This window comes from Xenopus laevis, chromosome 6S (assembly GCF_017654675.1).
Source record: "Xenopus laevis strain J_2021 chromosome 6S, Xenopus_laevis_v10.1, whole genome shotgun sequence".
Classification (NCBI taxonomy): domain Eukaryota; kingdom Metazoa; phylum Chordata; class Amphibia; order Anura; family Pipidae; genus Xenopus; species Xenopus laevis.
In genome coordinates this window covers 4,671,166-4,694,090 of record NC_054382.1, presented here as the reverse complement: position 1 = coordinate 4,694,090, position 22,925 = coordinate 4,671,166, and positions in this window count along the sequence as shown.

Genomic DNA, 22,925 nt, shown 5'->3' with positions numbered 1-22,925 from the left:
ACATTTTACATAGAGCATTAATTCTTAAAGTCTGAATGCAAAAATGTGACATTTTGTTTAGATTTATTATACCCATATATACAAAAAGTCTGAATCCAAAAATAAAACAACCTTTAACCTGTCAAAGTCATGCAGAAATTAATGGCAGAGGTCCTATTTGCAATTTGAAGATTATATTATGGTCTGTGCTGGGTTTGTATGATAATCTAAGATTTTTGAGCATTTCCATAGCTTTGTTACCAAAGGTTTAATGGGGTGGCTCACAGTATACTATAGAATGCCCTATTCCTTTGCTATTGATTTTGATTATTTACTTGTTATTTGCCTGCCACTTCTACATCTACCCAGCCTTCAAATGTGGGTCACTGGCCCCCAGAACCAAAAACTATTGCTCAACGAGCTTAGAATTTTATTATTATTTTTTATATATATCATATTCCAGTCTCTCATTCAAACCACTGCAAACTTGCTAAGGTAAACTTGACCACAGCAACCAAAACCATGAATACGCTAGTAAACCCTCAAAGTTATACTGATCTGAGTCCTCTGTCAAAAGAAACACCACATTTCTTTCCTTCCATTGTGTACTCATTAGTGATGGGCGAATTTATTCGCCTGGCGTGAATTTGCACGATTCGCCACCAGCGAATAAATTTGCGAAACGCCCGCACAAATTCGCCCGAAAAAAATTTGCTGACGTCAAAATAAAAAAAAATGGACGCCGGCGTCAAAAACGGGCCCCGGCGTCAAAAAAACGGGCACCAGCGTCAAAAAACGGGCTCCGGCGTCAAAAACGGACGCCAGCGTCAAAAACGAGGCTCCGGCGCCGTTTCGCGAATTTTTTGCCATTTCGCGAATTTCGCAGGAAATTCGCGAATTTTTCAGCGAATCGAAACGGCGCAAATTCGCCCATCACTAGTACTCATGGGCTTCTGTATCAGCTTAAACCTCCATGGCTAGGGCTTGAGCATGCTCAGTTTGCTCCTCTCTCCCTCTCTCCTTCCTTTCCCCCTCCCTCCTCCCCTCCCTGCTGTAATCTGAGCCAAGAGCTATGAGTGAGCAGGGAGAGACTCCGGCAGGAAGTGATGTCACAACAAGTTAATATGGCAGCTGCTATCCTAAACAAACATAGAGAGCTTCAAGAGCTGCTTACTCATGTATGGTAAAGCATTTTGCAGAATAAATATAGTGTTATAGCTTGTACTATTGTGGCTAATCTATTGGCAATAAACTGCTTCTGTAGCTTTCCTTCTCCTTTAACTGTATCTACATGTTCACGTGTGTCTTTTCTTCTATCATAGAAAGAACCCTGGTCTCCTGTAGCCCTGATTTCAGCTGGTTTGAGCATGTTACTTGCTTTCCGGGGGTCTTTGTTTGATCTGTAACCCCTGTTTTTTATTATCGTCATACTGATCAAACAAGTGCAAGTCTTTACTGTTTAGTTCTGCAGCGGAGAAGTCTTCTTCACATCTGGTATTTTGTTGTTTTGATTTCACGCTTTTGGAAATGCTTTGTAAAAAATAAACTGCAACACTTACAAAAGTTCAAAGTAATTCTAATTACTATGGTTGCACTTGAAGTTATTTACATACCAACGTATTTCAAGGCGGTCTGATTTCTATTACTTTTTTTTTTACTGAAGTGGTTTGAAATGTTTATAGGGATATAGAAACCAGGGTGGGAAAAAATGTAAAAACATAAAACAAAATATTTTTTTCTAAATAATACACTGATGATGCCATTGTTTTGCACGGCTTCTTTGTTTTCAAAAACAATATAAATGGCATGTGTTATGGGTCACTGAAACGGGTTCATTTTAACAAAAAACAAAAAAAGAACATTCTTTTGCCAAGTGTTTACACAATTCAAACTCCTTGTCCCCCACAAGGGGAAATATTCACTTTATAATCACACAACCCCATTATACAGAGTTTGTGTTTAGAAGAAGTTCTGACCTCAGTTGTGGAATTGTAGTAAACAGGGAAACTTCAGAATCGTTTGAAATTTATATCCATCTCCAAAATGGACCGAAACGTTGGATAATAATACTGTGTTACCAATAAAACACTTTTTTCACTTCTACAACGAGTGTTCTGATCCATGACTACTGCATATTATGAATATTGATCGTGCACCTCTACTCTACCTGAGATTGAGTGTGGACACCCAGAGCATATATATATATATATATATATATATATATATATATATATATATATATATATATATATATATATATATATATATATATATATATATATATATATATATATATATATATATATACATACAGGTATAGGATCCCTAACCCGATATCCAGAAAGCTCCAAATTACGGAATGGCTGTCTCCCATAGACTCTATTTTATCCAAATAATCCAAATTTTTAAAAATGATTTCCTTTTTCTGTGTAATAATAAAACAGTCGCTTGTACTTGATCCCAACTAAAATATAATTAATCCTTATTGGAAGCAAAACCAGCCTATTGGGTTTATTTAATGTTTAAATGAATTTCTAGTAGACTTAAGGCATGAATACCCAAATTACGGAAAGATCCTTTATCCGGAAAACCCAAGGTCCCGAGCATTCTGGATAACAGGTCCCATACCTGTATATATATATATATATATATATATATATATATATATATATATATATATAAATATTCAGGAGTATTTAAGAGCCTTGATCAAAAGAGGTTACGATCTAAAATATACTGTATCCCTTACTGTAAATAATAAGAATATTGGAATATATACAGGTGATGAAACTCTGAGTATCACTCATGTATTATAAGGGATAATGTACCCCCTACTGTAAATGATAAGGATATTAGAAGTCACTGAGGTGTTGTTCTGTGACCATATAAAGGCACAAGGCTGCAGGCTGAGTTATACAGGGAACTCTGAGTATCACTCATGTATTATAAGGGATAATATACCCCCTACTGTAAATGATAAGGATATTAGAAGTCACTGAGGGGTTGTTCTGTGACCATATAAAGGCACAAGGCTGCAGGCTGAGTCATACAGGGAACTCTGAGTATCACTCATGTATTATAAGGGATAATATACCCCCTACTGTAAATGATAAGGATATTAGAAGTCACTGAGGGGTTGTTCTGTGACCATATAAAGGCACAAGGCTGCAGGCTGAGTCATACAGGGAACTCTGAGTATCACTCATGTATTATAAGGGATAATGTACCCCCTACTGTAAATGATAAGGATATTAGAAGTCACTGAGGGGTTGTTCTGTGACCATATAAAGGCACAAGGCTGCAGGCTTAGTTATACAGGGAACTCTGAGTATCACTCATGTATTATAAGGGATAATGTACCCCCTACTGTAAATGATAAGGATATTAGAAGTCACTGAGGGTTTCTGTGACTGTACAATTGAAGGAGGTTTCACACTGAGAGGTTTCTTTTGCTGTTTATATAACTTAATACATCTAATTTAGTGATATTTTAAAGATGGGAGTCATTATTTTTCATAAAAAGTTTCAATGAGTACAATTTGGTACTTTTTATTGATTATATTTACCTTCAGATCTTTTCCTATTTGTCTTCCAGTCTGTCCATGCTGGGGTAGTCCTTATAGTAAACCTTTAACAAGAGGGAAATATTTAGGTCTCGGATTTGAAATTCACTATCAAAACCTATAGGCAAACACTTCCCCCTCTAAACTGTGTTTAACTTCTAATCGTTTAACCCTTTTAAATTAACTCTTGCTATTTGCAAAATCCAATTTAAGAAATGTAATAACTGCAACTTAAATAATTGTATGTGGAATATGAAGACTATTTAGAATTCAGCATGGTGAAATGACACTTATCTGTTAATGTCTAGTGAAGGGCGAATTTGCGCCGTTTTGATTTGACGAAAAATTCGCGAATTTCGTTTTTTGACGCCGGCGCCCGTTTTTGCTGCCGGCATCCGTTTTTCCAACGCCGGCAAATTTTCTCTGGCGTTTCACAAATTTATTCGCTGGCGGTGAATCGCGCAAATTTGCCGCAAATTCGCGCCTGGCGAATAAATTCGCCCATCACTATTAATGTCTACAAATGAGAGGCAGACATCACACATCACCCAGGCAGGATACAGACTGTTATTTCTTTGCTTGACCTCTGTAGAAGTTTAATGTTCCCTATCCTGTACGCAGAAAAATAACAAATCCTACCCATACATATGTACATTCCCTGTGCGGAACTTCTCAGCAACCCCATAGGATTCATTTTTTCATTTTATGGCTTTAAACATTGCTCATATCAAGCACTCACTAATTGATGAGCAATCTGGAGTAGGGTTCGTGTTTGCCATTATGTAGTAACTAAGGGATGATGGAGAGATGTAAAAAAACGTGTGTCTTCAAATCAGAGTATGAAAAGACAGCAGTAATTACCAAACATTATGAGACATTGCTTCAGAGACATCCAGAGTCTTAGCCCAAAGGCTCACTCCTCCCAGCCCATCCCTATACCTCCCTGCGGTGGAATATTTGGTCTGGTCCCCCTGTAGCCACTAATGACTCCACGTTTATATAAAACAATGTCATATCAGTCATCTTACTATACTTCCATGAATTTCTATGCTGTAAAACAATGTTTCCTCAACGCTAACTCTTAGTGGCCTTCAAAGATAAAGCCTCAACACATAAATACATGTTCAACTGGGAACAGGACTTACAGTCAACAATATCAAAAAGCAACGGTCACAATTCAGCCTGATAGCAAATCAAGGCAGCACATGTGTATCAAACAGAGAAACCTCAATAAAGCTCCTACATAGAACTTATTTGGTACCAACCTGACTACATAAGATTTATCCATCCTGCGACCCACATTGCTTCAGAGGCTGCCAAGAAGAAGGGTCTATACTCCATATATGGTGGGACTGTACAGAAGTTTTGGACTCTGTAAGACATCTCAAAATACTGCATACTGATTTCCCAAAGGATCAATTTGTTATGCTTCTAGGAAAGAAACCTAACAAGTTCAACAATCCTGCCCACAGACTATCTCAGCATATCCTCACAGCAGCAACTGGAAAAAATCCACCTTACCTCTGACTCTGCTCAAAACAACAATTATAGATTTAGCAGCTAATGGAAAAATGACATAAATGTTACAAAACAATATGGAGGCTTACGACAGAATATGGCTCCCATGGTTAGCATATGAGAACAATCCATTACTCTTCTCGGCATTTCATGTATGACCCCTTTATTACTGATACCTCTCGACCAAGAAGGTCTAACAATATGATATAGCAATAATATGTATAACCATATAATATTGAAAGAAACCCAGCCACCATATATTTTAATGATTTATTTATTTTCTTTTTTCTCTATTTTTATTGTTTGCTTTTCTTTACCAACCATATATCTATGTTTACCTTATATGTTTATAAAACTAATAAAACATTTCAGTGTTAAAAAAAAGATATGGGGCAAATTTACTACAGGGCAAGTGGCTAATGCCAGCGAAAATTCGCCAGCCTGACGTCATTTCACCATTTCACCAATTTATTAACAGGTGCTGGCCTAAATTTGGTAGCGAAGTGGACCTACTCTAGCGCTACTTCGCACCCTCATGCCAGACGAAGTTGCGCTCTGTCGAAGGGATGTAACTACGCTAATTCACTAAGTTGCGGATTTTCGTGAATGTTACCTCTTGCACCAGACTTTACTTTGCCACCTCAGACCAGGCGAATGGAAATAGAGTTGATAGGGATGGTCCAAAAAAAGTTGAAATTTTTTCTAAGTCCCAAAAAAACGCTGGCGTCTTTTACTTTTTATAGGGTGATAGGCTGAAAAAGATCGAATTTTTTGTTTAGGGTACCCCCCCCCCTACATTTGATAACATATGGCATCTAAACTATACTGTGGGCACATGTGTAGGGAATTAGAACACATTTATTAAGATTCCCTGGCCTTGTGTAGTGTAATGTATTTGCTGCTGCATATACGCCATTGTACTTTAAAGGAGAAGGAAAGCCCCAGGGCGCAAAACCCCTCCCCCCCTCCCCTGTGTTGCCCCCCCTCCCTCCTCCCCCCTGGCCTACCTGTCCCCCTGGGCAAATGCCCCTAACTTGTTACTCACCCCTCTGCGCAGGTCCTGTCCACGGAGTTCACAGTCGCCATCTTCTCCCACGCGCGTCTTCTTCCTGCTCTGACCGGCGTCTTCTGGCGCATGCGCAGTAGGAACAGGTACCGGTACAGCTCTACTGCGCATGCGCCGAATGTCACGAAGTTTTCCGATTTCACTTTGTGACATTTGGCGCATGCGCAATAGAGCTGTACCGGTACCTGTTCCTACTGCGCATGCGCCAGAAGACGCCGGTCAGAGCAGGAAGAAGACGCGCGTGGGAGAAGATGGCGACTGTGAACTCCGTGGACAGGACCTGCGCAGAGGGGTGAGTAACAAGTTAGGGGCATTTGCCCAGGGGGACAGGTAGGCCAGGGGGGAGGAGGGAGGGGGGCAACACAGGGGAGGGGGGGAGGGGTTTTGCGCCCTGGGGCTTTCCTTCTCCTTTAACTGCGCGCCGTATGCAAATTTGCCATTGCTAGCGTAACTTCGAACCGCTGATAGTAACATTGCTAGCGCAACTTCGCAAACGATCGGTAACTTGTGCGCAATACAAGTGGTATTTGGGGTGTTGGATACCAGTGCAGACAGCTCAAAATTTTTGAAATCTCTGCTCTGCTGAAAACACTGTCACAATTCCATTGTTTGGAATGTAATCCTATGATAAAGGCAGAGATATGAAGAAAGCCCAAAAATGTTATTGAAAGAATAAGTCATGTAGTTTAGAGGTTTCTTAATCTGCATGGCACTGTACATTGAGTAGAAAGCTTTCAACCTTGCAGGGTTAGTCATTGACCATTTTAACCTGAATGTGGAGCCTTTGAAGTTTGAAAGCTTGATCATGACCCCTATGTTTTTTAATACAGGGGAAATGTTAGTATTATTAGCGTGATTTCGAACAATATATTAAGAATGTGCATTAGGTGTGTCTTTCACCTTGATGACATCAATAACATCAACAACATGAGAGTGGAGAGCTGACACATTGATAACACTTTCAGAACATTTTCCTGGTACCTCCTAAATGATTTTCTTGAAGGATGAATATTAATGTATTCAGCTCAGTGATCAGATAACACAAATTCCACCCAATGTATTGACCAGTGACTCAGTCATCAATAGTGATGGGCGAATCTCTACCGATTCTGGAATTCCCCTCAAAATTTGCGAAACGGCCAAAAATTCACAAACAATCATGAAATCGGAAAGTTCACGAAAAATCGTGAAATTCTACCGTTTTCATGAAAAAATCGCGAAATTCAAACGTTTTCACGAAAAAATTGAGGAATTAGAATGTTTTCACTATAAAATCGAGCAATTCAAACCTTTTCACGAAAAATTGTGCAATTCAAACATTTTCACGAAATTATCGTGAAAATCGGGAAAAATTTGTGCCAGGCGAATTTATTTGCTCATCGCTAGTCATCAACTACAATGGAGGGAGTCAAAACATTTTCTTATTGTGGTGTGAAATCTGGTGTCTCCTAGAAGTTTGTTTGCTGTACTCCATATGTATAACAGCAGTTAAGCTAGTGAACAAATACATTAAATATCATGTTACCAGTAATATTTACATTCCAACGGCCAAAATATCAGATTCCTTGCTACACCCTGTCATCCATTTTAACAACACTAAACCTATAGCACTGTCAGTGTAAAAAATGTTCATCCTGCAGGTCATACTCTATACGATTCTTACCAAGGAAAGAATGCAGTACGTTTGTATGACTTAATGTGTCCTCTGCTGATTAAAGAAAGTTCTGAGTTTGCATTCAGCTGGGAATACAGTTGTATGTTCAAAAATGTTGAAATGATTTCTCTTTGCCCTATGAAGCTGTTTCGTATCTAAGTCTAACCGACACATGTGCAGAAAAACATAAAAACATTCCCAAAATTGCATTGAGATTGTTTTAGTTAAAACCAACACTTTCCATATACATCAATAGCATGACAGTGCAGTCCTTTATTTAAATGTTTATTTTAAATGTTAATTACCCTTTTCCAAGTATTTGGCTATAATAATACTGGTAAATGAACCCATAAATAATGATCAAGCTTCTTAGGCTGATTAAGAATAGTACAACACCTGAAAGAAGACATTTTATATAACCTTCATATTCAGATATATTACTCAACCTTCCTCAAAACATGTAATGATGCAGAAAGAAAACCATTTTCAAAACAATTTTCTTCCTAAAACTGTCCTTATATCAGGGCTGCAGAGAGATGTTTACAGGTCAGAAGCGAGGCTGAAATGAAGAGGAAGTGGTCAGAGCACTGACTGACAGGCTGAACTAATTAATTAAAACTAATTGATTTGTTGCAGGGAATTACAGAGGTAGTTTATAGTAACTATTATTAATTCAACGTTCACTGTTGGACGTGCACTCCAGAAACTCCTCGGACGCAGTGTAAGGTAAAAAAAGCTTTATTTCGCATCAAGTTACCAAACACCACGTGTTTATATGTCTCCGCGCGCAACCAATGATTACTTGTGGAGACACATGAAACGCGCTCGGTGTTTCGGTTACTTGATGTGAAATAAAGCTTTTTTAACATTACACCTCGTCCGAGAAATTCCTCGAGTGCGTGTCCAACAGTGAACGTTAAAGTATTTCTCTCCAAGCTATGGGTTTGGGCGCAGGACCCGAACCCGGACCACCAACGAGGAGCGGTGACTGGCTTTGGTTTTTAACTGTGTATTAATAAAGTAAGCAACAGATTAGGGGCAGTTGCACCCGAACCACAGCTTGTATTTGGTGAGCATCTAGATTGTTTAATGGTTAAATATAAATGATTAAAAAAGACGCTGAAGGAAATGGGAAATTGAGTTGGTAGCACCTGTATCCATTTGGCATTTATTTTTAATTCCCCTTCCTTTAATTGGTGGACATTGGTAAGAGAGCGCACTAAAGGCAGCACTCGTTGATCAGACTCATCAGGCAGAGGCGAAAGATGAGACTGATGTGCTCAATTGTGGAAGATGTGCCTGTGTCTGGAGACTCACTTGCAGTCTGAGGTCTGTGATTGTGCAGGAGGTGCTTGATTTTACCAAATATAGTATTTGAGTTGTAACATATATCCTGTTTTGCTAATTCTATATAAAGCTTTTTTTGAGGGTTGGCCAGGTGAGGTCTGCCTGGACTTGAATGTGTATGGTTGTGTTGGAATCACTGCTGAGCCATTGTGCGGGGGAGTCCCTCAGCTTCTGTGCTGAATATCAATAAAACACTAATCTATTTTATCTAAATGTATCTGTGGTCAGTTGTGATGAGTGAATATTTTCGCTAGCCATGAGTTTGAGGCGAAATTCTACATTTCACCAACTGCAAATTTTTTTTTTAACGAAACTGCGGCAAAAATGTGCCTCAAAAAAAATTTGTTGCGACACCGAAGATCAAATTCTTACCAAGACAAAAAAGTCACTGAGACAAAAAAGTAGCCACAAGAAAAACACCCATTGACTTTAATGCATTTGGAGTGAGAAAAAATTGTCATGCGCGTAAGAATTTGTGACGCCCATTGACTTCAATTCGTTTCACAAATTTTTGTCGTTTTGCAAATTTTTTTCACCAGTTTCTCCCATGTTTTGTTCAGTTTCAATCACTCTAAAGAACCCAAAAGAGCATTCACTTGCCTAGACATTTTGAGCAAAGTGTAATGTAGTCAATTGTGCCGAATGTCTGCGAATTGCCTGCCGACATTTCCACAGTTCGTCGTACAAGTGATTCCTGCTCCTGATTCTTTAGGTGTAATATGCTGCTCCTAATGATGCCGGGTACAAAGGGAACCCTGGAGCTACCACCTAGTGAGAAGTTGGCAGGAGGCCTCCCCCCCAAAAAAACGTTGCTCAGGTAGCAAAATCTTTATAATAATATAACATGGTTCATTGTTAATACTGTAACACTTCCTTCCTCTCCATTTCAATGGTACATATTAGTTTAAGGTTTTTATCCCCAAAAGATTTCCTAAATTATGTTACTGGGCCTATTCATATTGGCAACATATTTTCCTAAGAGTCTTAATTTGATTTTTTTCTTCTGCACAAAACTGCACTAAATTTATGAGGTTTCTCCTGATGATGGATGTGTCTGTCATCCGTATATTCCATGTAACGTGTCATCACAGGCATTTACCTTAACGTGCCATAGAAGCGGCATTTATTTTCAAATAGGTGTTCGAGTATTTTTTCATGACAGCGTCAGTCACTTTGCAGGTCCACCTGCCCGACCTGACCATGTAATCTATTTCACTTGGCAATAAACCAATAAATGGAGGTTATGCTGTTTTATAAATCTGTCATAAATGTTTAAACATTATAGTCTTGTTAAAGGAGTAGAATAAAACAAAAATAGTAATGATAATCAGCTGTAAATAATGTGGCACACCTGAATCTGAAGAGCATCATTGAAGTGTTGCTGTTTTGAGATATATTTCACCAAACTGTTCAAATAATGGGCCAGATTAAATTCAGTGAAAAAAAGTTTTATCATGTGAACAGTCATGGACGAGGTTCAATTGAGATGCAATTCAATGCAGAAAAAAATGTATATCACTGTTTATGAATTGAAAACTCTAGAAGTCAACATTTGAGTCTATGGGGAAAAAATTGGAAATGAATTTGGAGAAATGTTTGTTCTTCCCGAACTTTTTCTCACTAAATTTAATCTGGCCCAATGTCTTCTAAAAATTAAAAGACTGGTTTATTAAAATTTGAGGTCATAATTTTTTCATTTGTTGAATATCTTTGAGGATTTGATATTTTGGCTCTCAAGTTAAATAAGTCTTTAAATTATCTCAGAAAAAAGAAAAAATTGGAAAACCAAATCCTGGTGAGCTTTTAAGTAAATCAATAGGAGTTGCATTTTCATCCTGAGCTATTTTTTTTAAAACAAAATTAAATGAACAATGAATTTTTTCTTTGTGATCAAATGTTTTACAATTGGGTGTTTTGTAATATACTGGAAATTTATTAAAATCAATAAATCTGCCTCATCATGTTTGTTTTCCAGAGATGTTATTTGCCCTCAATCAATACATACAGTGTATAAGAGTTGTCCTTACCTCAGCTTAGAGGCAGATTTCTCAAAATTATAATTTTTTATTTTTTTAAACTTGAAAAGCCAAAAATCTTGAATGTGTGATTATTTAGAAAAAACTGAAAACTCTAAAACTTGATTGCCAAAAAATGTGTAAAAACAATTCAAACACAGAAAAATCTCATTCTACTGCTCATTTTACATGAGTGATAAATTTTAAAACTTAAAATAAATGAAATAATTTATTTTAAAAAAAACTTGAATTTTGAAAATGCAACTCTCATTGACTTATTTTTGAAATTGACATGATTTAGATGTGGAATTCAGATTTATGATTTTTACCACAACAAAAACTTGATCTCAGTTAGTGATGCGTGACCCTGTCCCATTTTGCTTTGCCAACAAATTTGCGAAACTACAAGAAAATCAGCGAAATGGTGAAACATTCACAAAGCACATTAAAGTCTATGGGCAACATTTTTGTTTGTGTAGCAAAATATATTAGAGTCTATGGACAATTTTTTCGTCTACAGCAATATTGTTGATGCTTGCAGAACATGACGAGTTTTTGTCACTGTTCTACGAAACTCAGAACCATATACTGTATAGCAAAAAAAAAATTGCTCATGACTAATCTCAATTGTTGATAAATCTACCCCTAGACTCAATTTTTAAATGTTCTTTCATGCTCTAGCCTGGCTATGTGACTCCACAGGTTCTGATTTGTTGTTCTGTTTTTGTTCTGTACCTACAACCCTTTACCAAATATTTCGGGCCAACTTATTTGAAAAAACAAAAGACTTCAGTTATATTATTAATATCCTTATAGTGCTGTATACACCTTATTTCATTCAGTTATATGACTCTTTTTATAGTCATAGTATTTCTAAGCAAATGTCCTCTTTTCTATTTTGACATGGCTTTTGCTTTGTTGTAATGGACAATAAGACTTATGCAATCCTTGTACTAGAGGCTTGAAAGGATAGATTTGGGATAGCAACTTTTGGCTTCAACCCAATATTGTGGTGGAAACTGGGCATAGTATCAATGACCTGTCAGTTGCCTCATCGTCGATCCACTAATTCCCTAGTTGTGTTTTTTTTCTACAATGTTTGACAATTTTCTGACCTTGTTGTGCCAAATTTCAATTTCACATTTCAGTTTCCATCTTGGTTTTCCTCTTCAAAGTCAACTTCAATTACAGAAGGAAGTACATCTATATGTTTTTAGTTCTAAAAATACATTAATGAAAGATGTTTCCCCCATACACAATATTTGGCCCTTTCCTACAGATTTTGCCACCTTAATTTAGAACATTCACAGTACTTACGTACATTTTAATTTATTGATGGCTATAAATTTAAATTACAGCTCAGCTCTCCCATATCAGAAAAGAAAAACAAATCTCTGACCTACGCTTCATGGTGTATCTTTTCTCGATTTGATAGAGTGTTTTCATTTAAGATTTTCCTTGAGTAGCAGAGAAAGACAAGTTGACACATTAGTCTCTCGATAAAAACTGCACCTCATTCACTCTACACAGGAGATAATACGTGTACTGTTTATACAGCTGTTAAGCAGATCATACAGTTGAGTTCATATGCTAAGTATCCATGTTTCAGTGGCAACAAGCCTCGATCCATACTTTACTTCCACACATTGACTTTGCCAATCCATCTGCTTACTCAAACCATTCTAAAACAGTTGTATGTGGATTACCATCAAGGGAAAGTTTTTTCCTAACACATGTGCTTGACCCAAAATATTTTCTTTGTAAGGCTTCATTTTCTTGGCCAAGTTCATGTTATGTTTAGGAAATAATTCATTCTTGTGAAGATAGTCACCAGCTGTCATTTATTACAGGCTTATCATTGTGATTCTTCAGGCTGAGTGTACACTAGATGCATCTCTGGATGTGGGGAGGCTACAGTTGTGTTTTGGGGTTGTTGGATGCAGTCTTCAGGAGTAATAGAACTGGACTTGCTGAATATTTGTAGATATTAAATATGTAATTTTGGAGAACCTTGGTGAAACCTGTGAGAAAATAAAAAATTGAAAATGTCAAATGATAAAAACATCTAGACAAGGATAGTTTTTTCAACTTAAAATGTACGCAAATTATTTAAAAAAAATTACTTCGATTTTGTGGATATCCAGGTAAAATTTTCTTTGTGCCCCAAAAACTGTTCACCCACAGTTTTTATAAATGTAACTGATGTGTACCAGCTCAGGAACTCATAACAATATATCTATTCAATTGTCCAGCTAGTTTAAGGATTCTTTGGGTTGGTTGGGTTCTCATGATGTTTAGAGTGGGATCCCACTAAATATAATATAATAATTGGGTTGCAATTTTTTTAGCCTGTGACAAAAAAAATAAGCTGTTTTAGAATAATGCATTGGGTTTTATTTGTATTATGTTAATGTATTGCTTCAGATATGGAACGTATAATGAAGGCAGTGTGTGACTTAATAGAATTTACATCAAACGTTCTAAAAACAGCTGCAGAAATAATTGGAACAGGTATTCATATTTTTAATTAGATATTTCTCCTACATTCCAACAAGAACAGAAAAAAAATATTAATATCACAATAATTATACCACCAACAGGTACCTTGCATGTAAAATGTGCCTTAATGTATAATATGAGCTCATAAATTAATATTCCATACTGGGTTTTAATTGTATTTTTATTGACGTTGTAAATCATGTAATTCTCCAAATTAATTTACTTCCATGATCCATAAGTCAAGTGGAAGTGCTTTATTGAGCCTAAAGTGTGCAAGAAAAGATTTATATTAGCAAAAATATTACAACTCAATTTTAAAGATCATTAAAAGGGTCAGTATTGGTGTTGCAGCCAAAGAAGCTGCCAAGTGAGGGAATGAGCCAAACAAGGTTGCTTTAACATTAATCACTTTATTCAGAATTATTCAGAAAGGTGAGTAATAATAGTCTGTGTGTTCCTTAAAACTTATGGGGAAATACTCACATCAAGTCTGCCGAGATTGTATTTCCTTTCTCCAATGGAATTAAAGATTCAATGTTCCATTAGTATCCATCCATCCATCCATCCATCATCTATCTGTCTATCTATCATCATCATCATTATTATTTTATATACAGTAAAATCTATTACTCTATTAGCAATAGCACTAGTAGCATTTCTAAAGTATTGATAGACCATCTGCAGATATTCCCAGTTAGTTGACCTCTCTCTCTCTCTCTCTCTCTCTCTCTCTCTCTCTCTCTCTCTCTCTCTCTCTCTCTCTCTCTCTCTCTCTCTCTCTCTCTCTCTCTCTCTCTATATATGTGTGTGTGTGTATAATAAGACATTATTCTTTAAAATGATGACTCAAACAGACCAAAAGGCCACCAGAAGTTCCAGAAGCCAACATAAAAGATTGCTGGTGGTAACTGCAGACAGTCACAGGCTCCCATCCAGTTCACAAGGCTGCCAACTATCGATGGAATCCTTTGCCTCATTGCCTGCCCCACCAGCTGGAAATAATTTGCACAAAGCCATCACCTTCTAGGGAAAACATGAGGAAGGGATTTGCATACCCAACTGCACAAGCTCATTGCTTTGAGCATTGCCAAACATGACAACGATGGATCAGTTTTCTCAAACTTCTAAAGGCTATGACATAGGGGGCATCTGAAGCACAGGAGAAGACTTGTAAATGAATGCTCTTTTATATGCCCAAATTACACTAATGTGCAGTTCCAAATGTGCTTTTAAAGAAGTAAAGGGATACTTTTTCAAGCATATTTTAGATGATTCTCTGTATCCTTTGCTTTATGTTTTATTAGTAGGGTTTCCTACATCTGGTCTTAGAACTCTTTGACAAAGCACAGAGCCAAATAAACTGTATGAATAAGAATATACTGTATATATGTATATATATATATATATATATATATATATATATATATATATATATATATATATATATATATATATATATAAAAGACAGCAACAAATAGCAGCACTCCAAGGAATTTTATAGCCAGACGAGATTGGTCAAAGCAAGCAGGTTTATTATATATATATATATGTATACATACAGAATATCAAACCCCTGCACCTCCAGTAACATGAAAGTTTTGATTATATTAAAAAGATCTTAATTAAGAGTTACTGGACCCACCATGTTGTGCTCAGTAGTCCACTGTTACTATAGACACCATCTCTCCCTACTATACCTGCTATCCCACAGTCACACTCCCTTCCCAGAGACTATTATCCACTGTTATTATAGGCACCATCTCTCCCTACTATACCTGCTATCCCACAGTCACACTTCCTTCCCAGAGACTATTATCCCCACTGTTACTATAGACACCATCTCTCCCTACTATACCTGCTATCCCACAGTCACACTCCCTTCCCAGAGACTATTATCCACTGTTACTATAGGCACCATCTCTCCCTACTATACCTGCTATCCCACAGCCACAGTCCCTTCCCAGAGACTGTTATCCACTGTTACTATAGGCACCATCTCTCCCTACTATACCTGCTATCCCACAGTCACACTCCCTTCCCAGAGACTATTATCCACTGTTACTATAGACACCATCTCTCCCTACTATACCTGCTATCCACAGTCACACTCCCTTCCCAGAGACTATTATCCACTGTTACTATAGGCACCATCTCTCCCTACTATACCTGCTATCCCACAGTCACACTCCCTTCCCAGAGACTATTATCAACTGTTACTATAGGTACTATCTCTCCCTACTATACCTGCTATCCCACAGTCACACTCCCTTCCCAGAGACTATTATCCACTGTTATTATAGGCACCATCTCTCCCTACTATACCTGCTATCCCACAGTCACACTTCCTTCCCAGAGACTATTATCCCCACTGTTACTATAGGCACCATCTCTCCCTACTATACCTGCTATCCCACAGTCACACTCCCTTCCCAGAGACTATTATCCACTGTTACTATAGACACCATCTCTCCCTACTATACCTGCTATCCCACAGTCACACTCCCTTCCCAGAGACTATTATCCACTGTTACTATAGGCACCATCTCTCCCTACTATACCTGCTATCCCACAGTCACACTCCCTTCCCAGAGACTATTATCCACTGTTACTATAGGCACCATCTCTCCCTACTATACCTGCTATCCCACAGTCACACTCCCTTCCCAGAGACTATTATCCACTGTTACTATAGACACCATATCTCCCTACTATACCTGCTGTCCCACAGTCACACTCCCTTCCCAGAGACTATTATCCACTGTTACTATAGGCACCATCTCTCCCTACTATACCTGCTATCCCACAGTCACACTCCCTTCCCAGAGACTATTATCCCACTGTTACTATAAGCACATCTCTCCCTACTATACCTGCTATCCCACAGTCACACTCCCTTCCCAGAGACTATTATCTCACTGTTACTATAGGCACCATCTCTCCCTACTATACCTACTATCCCACAGTCACACTCCCTTCCCAGAGACTATTATCCACTGTTACTATAGGCACCATCTCTCCCTACTATACCTGCTATCCCACAGCCACAGTCCCTTCCCAGAGACTGTTATCCACTGTTACTATAGGCACCATCTCTCCCTACTATACCTGCTATCCCACAGTCACACTCCCTTCCCAGAGACTATTATCCACTGTTACTATAGACACCATCTCTCCCTACTATACCTGCTATCCCACAGTCACACTCCCTTCCCAGAGACTATTATCCACTGTTACTATAAGCACCATCTCTCCCTACTATACCTGCTATCCCACAGTCACACTCCCTTCCAGAGACTATTATCCACTGTTACTATAGGCACCATCTCTCCCTACTATACCTGCTATCCCACAGTCACACTCCCTTCCCAGAGACTATTATCCACTGTTACTATAGACACCATATCTCCCTACTATACCTGCTGTCCCACAGTCACACTCCCTTCCCAGAGACTATTATCCACTGTTACTATAGGCACCATCTCTCCCTACTATACCTGCTATCCCACAGTCACACTCCCTTCCCAGAGACTATTATCCCACTGTTACTATAAGCACATCTCTCCCTACTATACCTGCTATCCCACAGTCACACTCCCTTCCCAGAGACTATTATCTCACTGTTACTATAGGCACCATCTCTCCCTACTATACCTACTATCCCACAGTCACACTCCCTTCCCAGAGACTATTATCCACTGTTACTATAGGCACCATCTCTCCCTACTATACCTGCTATCCCACAGTCACACTCCCTTCCCAGAGACTATTATCCACTGTTACTATAGACACCATCTCTCCCTACTATACCTGCTATCCCACAGTCACACTCCCTTCCCAGAGACTATTATCCACTGTTACTATAGGCACCATCTCTCCCTACTATACCTGCTATCCCACAGCCACAGTTGCCAATCCTTCAATAATTTTCAGCCATAGAAGGTAATTAAATACAGGATACTTGTTACTGATATTACTTTCCTATATATTCAATAAAATAAACATAAAAAATAAGAAGCATGGCAAGAGAAATAACATGAAGATGCAGTATAAAATGAAAATAGGAAAGAAATACAATAATTAAAAACATCTAAAAAAACACAGCTCTATGCAATATTTTATCAGCATACTGTCTGTATTTACAGCCACTTTGTTTCATATCTTAAAAACAATCCGATCATTAAATACTCAGGTCTAAATATCTACAACCCTTTCTGGGACCACCCCCTTCACTTCCTTACCTTGTTCTACTCCAAAGTAATGGATTCTTAAACTTGAAGTGCCTTTCCATAGTAGTACCAAACGCATACTTTAAGAATAAATAATGGTTATTTAAAAACATACAGCCCCTGTGAATATATATAATGGATAAATATACAGGCGACATACAGAGACATTCAATGATATGATAGCTTGAGAGTTTGGAAGGGGACCTATGGAACATTGGGGTTCTTAGTCTTAGTGGTTATAGGTTTCAGTTGCTTTAAGCAATGGCACATGACCTGAATTGTTGGGTCGAGAGCTTACCATTTTTCAGGGTTTTTTTTTCAAGCCAAGGAACAAAGTATGAAGGACTTGGCAGAGAATCCCAAGGAGAAAATCCCATTGATGTGTGGGATTTCAATAAAGCATTTGGGAAATATGAAGAGCACAATCTGATATTGTTTAAGGGCTGTGTTTTCTTAAGTTATTTCTTTTAGACAATCTTCTGTACAGAGACCTTTGTTTGAGTCATAATTAAAATAGTATAGGAATCTTCACCACATGCTGTTTATCATGAGCTCTCTGGAAAAATCCCTCAGCCTTTTTTTTCCACTGAAATGTAATCAGTAAAACCACTGATGTCTGTGGGCACTAGTCTTCTACACTGAGACTGATTACCTAGAGTTCAGTCTAAGAGCAGGAGGCACAAAAAATAGTTTGAAATATTACTGTGATTTACAGTAAGCTCTTGTCTACATGTGCAATTTAGTTGGTTGATCTTAAAAAAAAAAAATAATATGGGAGTTACTTAAAGTTTATGTCTATTGTTTCTGCCCCTGATAATCCACTGTAGAACATGATAGAAGCAGTAAAATCACCATCTGTAGGATGGTCCCAAGTAAAAAAAAATGTAGTGAGTAGAGGGATATAAACCAACCTAGTTGTATAAATGTAAGCATAGCTACTGGGAGACATTGGTAATAGGATAGACTTGAGCACACCAATAGTGATGGGCGAATTTATTCGCCAGGCGCGAATTTGCGCGATTCACCGCCAGCGAATAAATTCGCAAAACGCCTGCGAAAATTCGCAGCAAAAATTCGCCGGTGTCAAAAAATGTATTTATTTATTTTTAAAAAATGGTCGTCGGCGTCAAAAACTAGACGCCGGCGCCATTTGGTGAATTTTTCGCCGTCTCACGAATTTCGCACGAAATTCGCTAATTTTTCGGCGAAGCGAAACGGTGCAAATTCGCCCATCACTACACACCAGTCACTGATTTGCCATGGCTCTACAGTCCCGGGTTGATCCACCCAATTTCCACCAATGAAATGAAAATAGGAAGCTTGTGCCATCATTTTCTGCTATCAATAAATGCTGTAGAATAATATACTTGGGGTAACACCTCTAGTGTGGTAAGATAAACTGATGGGGTGTAACTACAGTAGAGTCAGTGTATTGGATACCACTCATTGGGGCTCATTTATAAACTTGATTGAGATTGGTTCGCACAGTGAATATATTTGCCCAAGGTTATATTTATAAAGCTGAATAAGAGAGGTGTATTTAATGTGCAAACAAAATTGTAAAAAAAAATTTGGACTGCAAATGTTTCTCAGAGCATTTAAAATTTGGCAAAAATTGCAAATTTTTTTGCGCAAACTCATTATTTGAATTACAATTAGACTTTGGTGGCTGAGAAAATATTTGAGAAACAGATTTTCATATTGCAAATTTAAGTAACTGCCAACCCTGTTTTCACAAAAGAACCTCGGACATTGGGCACACTCACGCAGACTCCCATCTCACTTGCGAGCCATTTGCAAAAAAATGGAAATACAAGCACATAGGTGCAATATTTTAGCGTTAAGGGAAAAGGATGGGTAGTACAACCATTTGCGATTAAATATGCGCTGCACAAACATTATAAATGATAACCAGTGAGTAAGGTGGATGCATTCTAACACCCATGGTAAGGTTGCCTGTGGGGAAAGTGTAGAGTTATTGTGTAAAGATACTAGCCATTCTGTTGTAGATGATTTAGAAAAACAAAATAAGAAATGCAGAACAGCTCAATCCCAAACTTTAGTGTTTAGGGGGAAAGGAAATTGGTGGATATCCCAGATTAGAAACATGAAAGCTAAGGGACCAATTTAAGAATGTCTGGGAACCTTTGTTTCCCTGATTCAGATTTTTTTTTTAGCACAAACAATCGTCCTTTTCTCATAGATCCTTTATTGACAATTTTGTTATTTAGCAAGTGTAAAATCCATAAAATCCATGAATACAAAAGTACATGAAGTAAAAGCTGTCAAAGTCATGTAGAAGTCAATGGAAGTTGCCCTATTCTTGTCATGCTCTGTCTTGCGTCCGTGTATTTATAGATTTTAAGACATCCAAACATTTGTTTTCAAACAATCATTTGTGGAAATTTCAAGATTTTCTGATCTTTTTTCTGATTGCTTAGTGCTTTTTATAATCAGATCTTTTAATAACTTTCATGGTTTTAGAGAAAATTCATTTTTTGTTTCGAAAAAGCTCAAGTACAGGTATAGGATCCCTTATCCGGAAACCCGATATCCAGAAGGCTCCAAATTATGGAATGTCTCCCATAGACTCAATTTTATCCAAATAATCCAAATTTTTAAAAACAATTTCCTTTTTCTCTGTAATAATAAAATAGTACCTTGTATTTGACCCAAACTAAGATATAATTAATCCTTATTGGAAGCAAAACCAGCCTATTGGGTTTATTTAATGGTTAAATTAATTTCTAGTAGACTTAAGGTATGAAGACCCAAATTACGGAAAGATCCATTATCCGGAAAACCCCAGGTCCCGAGCATTCTGGATAACAGGTCCCATACCTGTACCACTAAAATTTGACCTTAAATAGATGGGTCTCTCCATGTAAGGCTTTAGTAAGTGTTCCCTGTGAAGGGTTCCAGAAGTGCAAAGGGAATTCCCAAAGTTATGTAAGTAATTGATGATTCAAGGGACAAAGGGAAATAGTGACACAGATAGGGACAAAAAGGAACTGCAACATGAGTTACTGCCTGCTCTATTTTCTTTTTATCTGAATAAACTTTGGAATCAGTATTAGGGATGAGGGAAATATTTAGTAGAGAAAAAATGCCCATAGACTCTAATATATAGTAAAAAATAGTTGCACAATACGAAAAATGTCACATAAAAAAACACATTGTGTTCATCTATTCAAATGTTGAGATCAGTTAACCTGATTAATTATTTATACCTGTGTACTTTGTGTACAATTTAATCAGAATTAACAATTAGGGGATTCTTTATCCGAAAGTATGAATGCTATAAACTTGAAAAATTGTAGTTTTTTTTACTATACAATTCAAATTTTTAGTGGAAATTAAAAATTATTATTATTTTAGATTCATTATACCCCAATCGTGCAAAAAAATTTGAATCCAAAAATCCGCCATCTCAGACCTGCTGATTGTATATAGGTCAGTGGGAGAGGGCTTTTTGGGCAAAAATCCTAGAAATTCAGTTGTTTCGGGAAAAAGTCAGAAAAAAATCATAAAATTATAAAATAGCTTTAATACTGGAAATACACAATAACAATAACTTTCATGGAATTCGTGATTTTAGAGAAATAAAATGAAATATTGCAAGCAATAAAGGCTCACCAGCTTTAAGCTGCTTATTTTTTTTTCATTTAAGTTTTTAAGATTTGAAAAATTTGAAAAGTTTGGAAAAATTTAATTGAAAAATATTTGAATTCCCACATTTTATCGAACTGAACACACGAATTTCATGTTTAATTTTCCTCTAAGGGGGAATTCACAAAAGTGGTGATATTGAGACAAAATAAAAGTGGAGACATATTTGTTGGATGTCCTGCCATATTCACAAACCCTCTATCTTCACTTCTGTGAACAGTTTCCAGATTTTGTCTTTCACACTTACTATCCAAGATCCCAGTTCTAGCTTCTAGTGTGTATGCATTACTCACTGATCAAAATGGATGCTTGGAACATAAGGGACACAGCTAAATGTTGGGCCAACACTGCTGGTGGTCTTCAAGCTTGGAACCATGTGGTCTTCAAGCTTGGGCAGCTCTGTAGTTTTGTGCATGATGGGCTAGTAGCCTGTGTACTGGTACAAAAACTAACATTTCCCAGTGTTGCTTTACTATATAAATATATATATTTACTCAAAAAGCTAATATTGCCTCAATCATTTAGTAAAGAAATAGGGAAATAATGCAGATGTGAGGTAAATACATGTTTTTGTCATCTATATAACCAACTTTTATATATTAAAAAATAATATATGCTGTTTTTCTTGTATATAAACCTATTGTTATTAATTTCTGGTTGTACAGAAAACAGGGCTTGTACTCTGACAATAGGCTGCCAAACCCCATAAATGTGCTAATTAGTTCTTCATACTGCACCTAAAAGTGGCGTGAATGTAGACTTACACTGAGCTTTACGCCATTTTAAAAATGTCATTAAAAATATAATTTTTCTTTTCCATTTTGTCTTTTATCAACAAAGTCAAAAAAGTGTCCTTAAATAGTGATGAGTGAACTTTTTCGGCAGGTTTCACAGTAAAAAAGATGCCCATAGACTTCAGTGGGTCAAAAAAATTGTCTTGCTGGTCACCTCGCGCGTCAAAAAATTCATTGTACTTTGAAACTGTTCTTTCTTTTATCAGAAACTATAAAATGGTGGTTGAGTCTGTATTTTGGCAGAGTATGGAGATTGTATTTACACCACCACTTTTGTGAATCCCCCCTACAGTATCTATCCAATAATATATGCTACATATGGTCACTTAGGTTGAAATAATGAAGTCAAAAATTGTTTAAGATCCTTAATACTCCTGGAATATGTTTGATGTTTTTACATTTTGTGGATAGTGATGATTGTGATCTTAGTTTTAGGAGATGAGCGTTTATACAGAAATTTTCAACCATCCAACAGAGAGAAAATATACATGTACATTTTATTACAGCAGATGTCTTACAGACAGATTTATGACAGTTATACAGTAAATTATAGATAGAATGATTAGTGTAGTCATTGACATATGTCAGATAGATA